The 7,146-nt window shown below is 41.5% G+C and overlaps 1 pseudogene; it reads left to right on the forward strand.

Annotated features, from left to right (window-relative positions):
- Positions 1 to 1,838: 1,838 nt before the first annotated feature.
- On the forward strand, positions 1,839 to 2,376 carry LOC112828130 (ubiquitin-conjugating enzyme E2 N-like; annotated as a pseudogene).
- The last annotated feature ends 4,770 nt before the right edge of the window (positions 2,377 to 7,146 follow it).

A 7,146-nucleotide genomic window follows, 5' to 3' on the forward strand; every position in this document is an offset into this window, starting at 1 on the left:
TTCTGCTCTGACTCATGGAAGAGACACGGAAAGCTGCCAGGGAGAGCCCCCAGAGAAAAAAAGCACCCCAAAACTGGTTCCCACTGAGCCCATCCCCCACCACAGGAGGGCAGGGCAACTCCGCCCAAACAGGGTTGCCTGAGTAACAGCATGGCAGGCCCCTCCCCTAGAAGACAGGCTGGGAAAATAAGAGGCCAGCAACACTAAGGTCCCAAGAAAACAAGTGCATCTTGCTTGGGTTCTAGTCAACAATTTGGACTCTATACATTCCCTCAAACACCCATCAACAGAATGACTAGGAGGAGGAACCCCCAAAATAGAAAAGACTCAGAGATTATGACTTATGCCTCAGATTTACAAATGGATGCAGATATAACCAAGATGTCAGAGATGGAATTCAGGCTAGCAACTGTGAAGACAATGGCTAGAATAGAGAAATCAATTAATGGCAACATAGAGTCTCTAAGGGCAGAAATGAAAGCTGAATTGACAGAACTTAAAAATGCTATCAGTGAGCGAATATCATTCTCAATGGGGAAAAGCTGAGAGCTTTCCCCTTAAGGTCAGGAACGTGGCAGGGATGTCCACTATCACCACTGCTATTCAACATAGTATTAGAAGTCCTAGCCACAGCAATCAGACAACAAAAAGAAATCAAAGGCATCCAAATCGGCAAAGAGGAAGTCAAACTCTCACTCTTTGCAGATGATATGATACTTTATGTGGAAAACCCAAGAGACTCCACCCCAAAACTGCTAGAACTCATACAGGAATTCAGTCAAGTGGCAGGATATAAATTCAATGCACAGAAATCAGTGGCATTCCTATACACCAACAACAAGACAGAAGAGAGACAAATTAAGGAGTCGATCCCATTTACAATTGCACCCAAAACCATAAGATACCTAGGAATAAATCTAACCAAAGAGGCAAAGGATCTATATTCAGAAAACTATAAAATACTCATGAAAGAAATTGAGGAAGACACAAAGAAATGGAAAAATGTTCCATGCTCATGGATTGGAAGAACAAACATTGTGAAGATGTCAATGCTACCTAGAGCAATCTACACATTCAATGCAATCCCTATCAAAATACCATCCACTCTTTTCAAAGAAATGGAACAAATAATCCTAAAATCTGTATGGAACCAGAAGAGACTTCGAATAGCCAGAGGAATGTTGAAAAAGAAAAGCAAAGCTGGTGGTATCACAATTCCGGACTTCCAGCTCTATTACAAAGCTGTCATCATCAAGACAGTATGGTACTGGCACAAAAACAGACACATCGATCAATGGAACAGAAGAGAGAGCCCAGAAATGGACCCTCAACTCTATGGTCAACTAATCTTTGACAAAACGGGAAAGAATGTCCAATGGAAAAAAGACAGTCTCTCCAACAAATGGTGTTGGGAAAATTGGACAGCCACATGCAGAAGAATGAAACTGGACCGTTTCCTTAAACCACACACAAAAATAGACTCCAAATGGTTGAAAGACCTAAACGTGAGACAGGAGTGCATCAAAATCCTAAAGGAGAACACAGGCAGCAACCTGTTCAACCTCAGCCGCAGCAAATTTTTCCTAGAAACATCGCCAAAGGCAAGGGAAGCAAGGGCAAAAATGAACTATTGGGATTTCATCAAGATAAAAAGCTTTTGCACAGCAAAAGAAACAGTCAACAAAACGAAAAGACAACCGACAGAATGGGAGAAAGTATTTGCAAATGACACATCAGAAAAAGGGCTAGTATCCAAAATCTATAAAGAACTTATCAAACTCAACACCCAAAGAACAAATAATCCAATCAAGAAATGGGCAGAAGAGCCCCTGGAAGTGGAGCCCTGGACTTCCACTCGTGCGTGAGGCGAGCGGAGCCAGAGTCGAGACCAGAGGCCGAACTCGGGATCTGACAAGATGGCCGGGCTGCCCCGCAGGATTATCAAGGAAACCCAGCGTTTGCTGGCAGAACCAGTTCCTGGCATTAAAGCAGAACCAGATGAGAGCAACGCCCGTTATTTTCATGTGGTCCTTGCTGGCCCCCAGGATTCCCCCTTTGAGGGAGGGACTTTTAAGCTTGAACTATTCCTACCAGGAGAATACCCGATGGCAGCCCCTAAAGTACGTTTCATGACCAAAATTTATCATCCTAATGTAGACAAAGTTGGGAAGAATATGTTCAGATATTTTGAAAAATAAGTGGTCCCCAGCACTGCAGATCCACACAGTTCTGCTATCGATCCAGGCTTTGTTAAGTGCTCCCAATCCAGATGATCCATTAGCAAATGATATAGCGGAGCAGTGGAAGACCAACGAAGCCCAAACCACAGAAACAGCTAGAGCGTGGACTAGGCTATAATCCATGAATAGTATTTAAAATCGATCTGATCATCAAGTTCTCCTGTTCTCCTGTTCTGCCAAGACTTCTTCCTTTTTTGTTTGCATTTAATGGACACAGTCTTAGAAACATTACAGAATAAAAGCCCAGACATCTTCAGTCCTTTGGTGATTAAATGCACATTAGCAAACCTATGTCTTGTCCTGATTCACTGTTGTAAAGCATGAGCAGAGGCTAGAAGTACCATCCGGATTGTTGTGAAACGTTTAAAAGCAGTGGCCCTTCTCTGCTTTTATTCATTTCCCCATCATGGTTTGAATATAAAGCACTGTGAATGAAGGTAGTTGTCAGGGTTAGCTGCAGGGGTGTAGGTGTTTTTCTTTATTACTTTTTTTGAGGGGGAGAGGTAGTTTTATTTTAATTTTATGGGCTCCTTTCCCCCTTTTTATGGTGATCTAATTGCATTGGTTAAAAGCAGCTAACCAGTTCTTTAGAATATGCTCTCTAGCCAAGTCTAACTTTATTTAGATGCTATAAATGGACAAGCTTGATTGTTTGAACCAAAATGGGAACATTAAACAAATATCACAGCCATCACTAATAACATTGTGACTTGCTGTCAAGTGTAGAATCCTTCCTTCAAGAAAAAGCTTATGACCATTTTGTATGGCTTGTCTGGAACTTCTGTAAACCTTATGTTTTAGTAAAATATTTCTTGTTATTCTAAAAAAAAAAAATGGGCAGAAGACATGAACAGACATTTTTCCAAATAAGACATCCAAATGGCCAACAGACACATGAAAAAGTGCTCAACATCGCTTGGCATCAGGGAAATCCAAATCAAAACCTCAATGAGATACCACCTCACACCAGTCAGAATGGCTGAAATTAACAAGTCAGGAAACGACAGATGTTGGCGGGGATGCGGAGAAAGGGGAACCCTCCTACACTGTTGGTGGGAATGCAAGCTGGTGCAGCCACTCTGGAAAACAGTATGGAGGTGCCTCAAACAGTTGAAAATAGAGCTACCCTATGATCCAGCAATTGCACTACTGGGTATTTACCCCAAAGATACAAATATAGGAATTCGAAGGGGTACATGCATCCCAATGTTTATAGCAGCAATATCCACAATAGCCAAACTGTGGAAAGAGCCAAGATGTCCATCGACAGATGAATGGATAAAGAAGATGTGGTATATATACACAATGGAATATTATGCAGCCATCAAAAGGAATGAGATCTTGCCATTTGCAACGACGTGGATGGAACTGGAGGGTGTTATGCTGAGTGAAATAAGCCAATCAAAGAAAGACATGTGTCATATGACCTCACTGATATGAGGAATTCTTAATCTCAGGAAACAAACTGAGGGTTGCTGGAGTGGTGGGGGGGTGGGAGGGATGGGGTGGCTGGGTGATAGACATTGGGGCGGGTATGTGCTACGGCGAGCGCTGTGAACTGTGCAAGACTGTTGAATCACAGATCTGTACTTCTGAAACAAATAACGCAACATATTTTAAGAAAAAAGAAAAAGAAGAAGATAGCAGGAGAGGAAGAATGAAGGGGAGTAAGTCGGAGGGGGATACGAATCAGGAGAGATGATGGACTCTGAAAAACAAACTGAGGGTTCTAGAGGGGACGGGGGTGGGGGGATGGGTTATCCTGGTGATGGGTATTAAAGAGGGCACGTTCTGCATGGAGCACTGGGTGTTATGCACAAACAATGAAACATGGAACACTACATCCAAAACTAATGATGTAATGTATGTGATTAACATAACAATAAAAAAATTTTAAAAAATGCTATCAATGGGATCCAATCCAATCTAGATAATCTAACAGCTAGGGTAAGTGAGGCAGAAGAACGAATAAGCGACCTGGAAGACAATATAATAGATACAAAGGGAAAAGAGGAGGCCAGGGAAAAACAACTCAGAATCCATGAAAATAGAATCAGAGAAATAAGTGACACCATGAAGCGTTCCAATGTCGGAATAATTGGAATCCCGGAGGGAGTGGAGAGAGAGAGAGGACTAGAAGATGTATTTGAGCAAATCGTAGCTGAGAACTTCCCTAATCTGGGGAATGAAACAAACATTCGCGTCCTAGAGGCAGAGAGGACCCCTCCCAAGACCAAGGAAAACAGGCCAACACCCCGGCATGTAATAATAAAACTCGCAAATCTTGGAACCAAGGAAACCATCTTAAGGGCAGTTAGGGGGAAGAGATTCCTTACGTACAGAGGGAGGAACATCAGAACAACGTCAGACCTATCCACAGAAACCTGGCAAGCCAGAAAGGCCTGGCGAGACATATTCAGGGTACTAAACGAGAAGAACATGCAGCCAAGAATGCTTTATCTGGCAAGGCTGTCATTTAGAATGGATGGAGAGAGGCAGAGCTTCCAAGACTGTCAGAAACTAAAAGAATATGTGACCACTGAGCCGGCCCTGCAAGAAATACTGAGGGGGGTTCTATAAAAGGAGAAAGACCCCAAGAGTGATATACAACAGAAATTTACAGGAAAGATCTATAAAAACAACGTCTTCACAGGCAACATGATGACAATTAATTCATATCTTTCAATAATCACTCTCAACATGAAAGGCCTAAATGCTACCATAAAACGGCACAGGGTTGTAGATTGGATAAAAAGACAGGACCCATCCATATGCTGCCTACAAGAGACTCATTTTGAGCCTAAAGATACATCCAGACTGAAAGTGAAGGGATGGAGATCCATCTTCCATGCCAGCAGACCTCAAAAGAAAGCTGGGGTAGCAATTCTTATATCAGGCAAATTAGATTGTAAACTAAAGTCTGCAGTTAGAGACACAGAAGGACACTATATCATTCTTAAAGGGTCTATCCAACAAGAAGGTCTAACAATTGTAAATATCTATGCCCCCAGCATGGGAGCAGCCATCTACAGAAGCCAACTGTTAACCAAAATAAAGAGTCATATTGGTAACAATACGTTAATTGTAGGAGACCTCAATACTCCACTCTCAGCAATGGACAGATCATCTCAGCAGAAAATCAACAAGGAAACAAGAGCTTTGAATGATACACTGGACCGGATGGATCGCATAGATATATACAGAACATTCCACCCTAAAACAACAGAATACTCATTCTTCTCAAGCGCACATGGAACTTTCTCCAGAATAGACCCCATACTGGGTCACAAATCAGGTCTCAACCGATACCAAAATACTGAGATTATTCCCTGCATATTCTCCGACCACAATGCTTTAAAACTGGAACTCAATCACAAGAAAAAATTTGGCAGAAATTCAAACACTTGGAAGCTAAAGACCACTCTGCTCAAGAATGTTTGGGTCAACCAGGAAATCAAAGAAGAACTTAAACAATTCATGGAAATCAATGAGAACAAAAACACATCGGTCCAAAACCTATGGGATACTGCAAAGGCGGTCCTAAGGGGGAAATACATAGCCATCCAAGCCTCACTCAAAGAAATAGAAAAATCCCGAATTCACCAACTAACTCTACACCTTAAAGAACTAGAGAAAAAGCAACAAACGATGCCTAAGCCACGCATTAGAAGAGAAATAATTAAAATTAGAGCAGAGATCAATGAATTAGAACCCAGAAACACAGTAGATCAGATCAACGAAACTAGAACTTGGTTCTTTGAAAGAATTAATAAGATCGATAAACCACTGGCCAGACTTATCCAAAAGAAAAGAGAAAGGACCCAAATTAATAAAATTATGAATGAAAGGGGAGAGATCACGACTAACACCAACGAAATAGAAACAATTATTAGAAATTATTATCAACAACTATATGCCAATCTGGATGAAATGGAGGCCTTCCTGGAAACCTATAAGCTGCCAAGACTGAAACAGGAAGAAATTGACAACCTGAATAGGCCAATAACCAGTAACGAGATGGAGGCGGTGATCAAAAACCTCCCAAAAAACAAGAGTCCAGGGACTGATGGATTCCCTGGGGAGTTCTACCAAACATTCAAAGAAGAAATAATACCTATTCTCCTGAAGCTGTTTCAAAAAATAGAAACAGAAGGAAAACTTCCAAACTCATTCTATGAGGCCAGCGTTACCTTAATCCCCAAACCAGGCAAAGACCCCATCAAAAAGGAGAATTTCAGACCGATATCCCTGATGAATAAGGATTCCAAAATCCTAGCTAATAGGATCCAACAATACATTAAAAGGATCATCCACCGTGACCAGGTGGGACTTATCCCCGGGATGCAAGGGTGGTTCAACATTCGCAAACTAATCAATGTGATAGAACACATTAAGAAGAGGACGGAGAAGAACCATATGGTCCTCTCGATTGATGCAGAAAAAGCATTTGACAAAATGCAACATCCTTTCCTGATTAAAACTCTTCAGAGTATAGGGATAGAGGGAACATTCCTCAAGTTCATAAAAATCCATCTATGAAAAACCCACAGCGAATAACATCCTCAATGGGGAAAAGCTGAGAGCCTTTCCCTTAAGATCAGGAACACGTCAAGGATGCTCACTCTCGCCACTATTGTTCAACATAGTACTAGAAGTCCTAGCAACAGCAATCAGACAACAAAAAGAAATGAAAGGTATTCAAATTGGCAAAGAAGAAGTCAAACTCTCTTTTTGCAGACGACATGATACTTTATGTGGAAAACCCAAAAGACTCCACCCCCAAATTACTAGAACTCATACAGCAATTCAGTAATGTGGCAGGATACAAAATCAATGCACAGAAATCAGTTGCTTTCTTATACACTAACAACGCAACTGTAGAAAGAGAAATTAGAGAAACGATTCC

The sequence above is a fragment of the Callorhinus ursinus genome, unplaced genomic scaffold, assembly GCF_003265705.2.
Source record: "Callorhinus ursinus isolate GAN/ISIS: 27379988/994484 unplaced genomic scaffold, GSC_fseal_2.0 scaffold29, whole genome shotgun sequence".
In the NCBI taxonomy this organism is placed as follows: domain Eukaryota; kingdom Metazoa; phylum Chordata; class Mammalia; order Carnivora; family Otariidae; genus Callorhinus; species Callorhinus ursinus.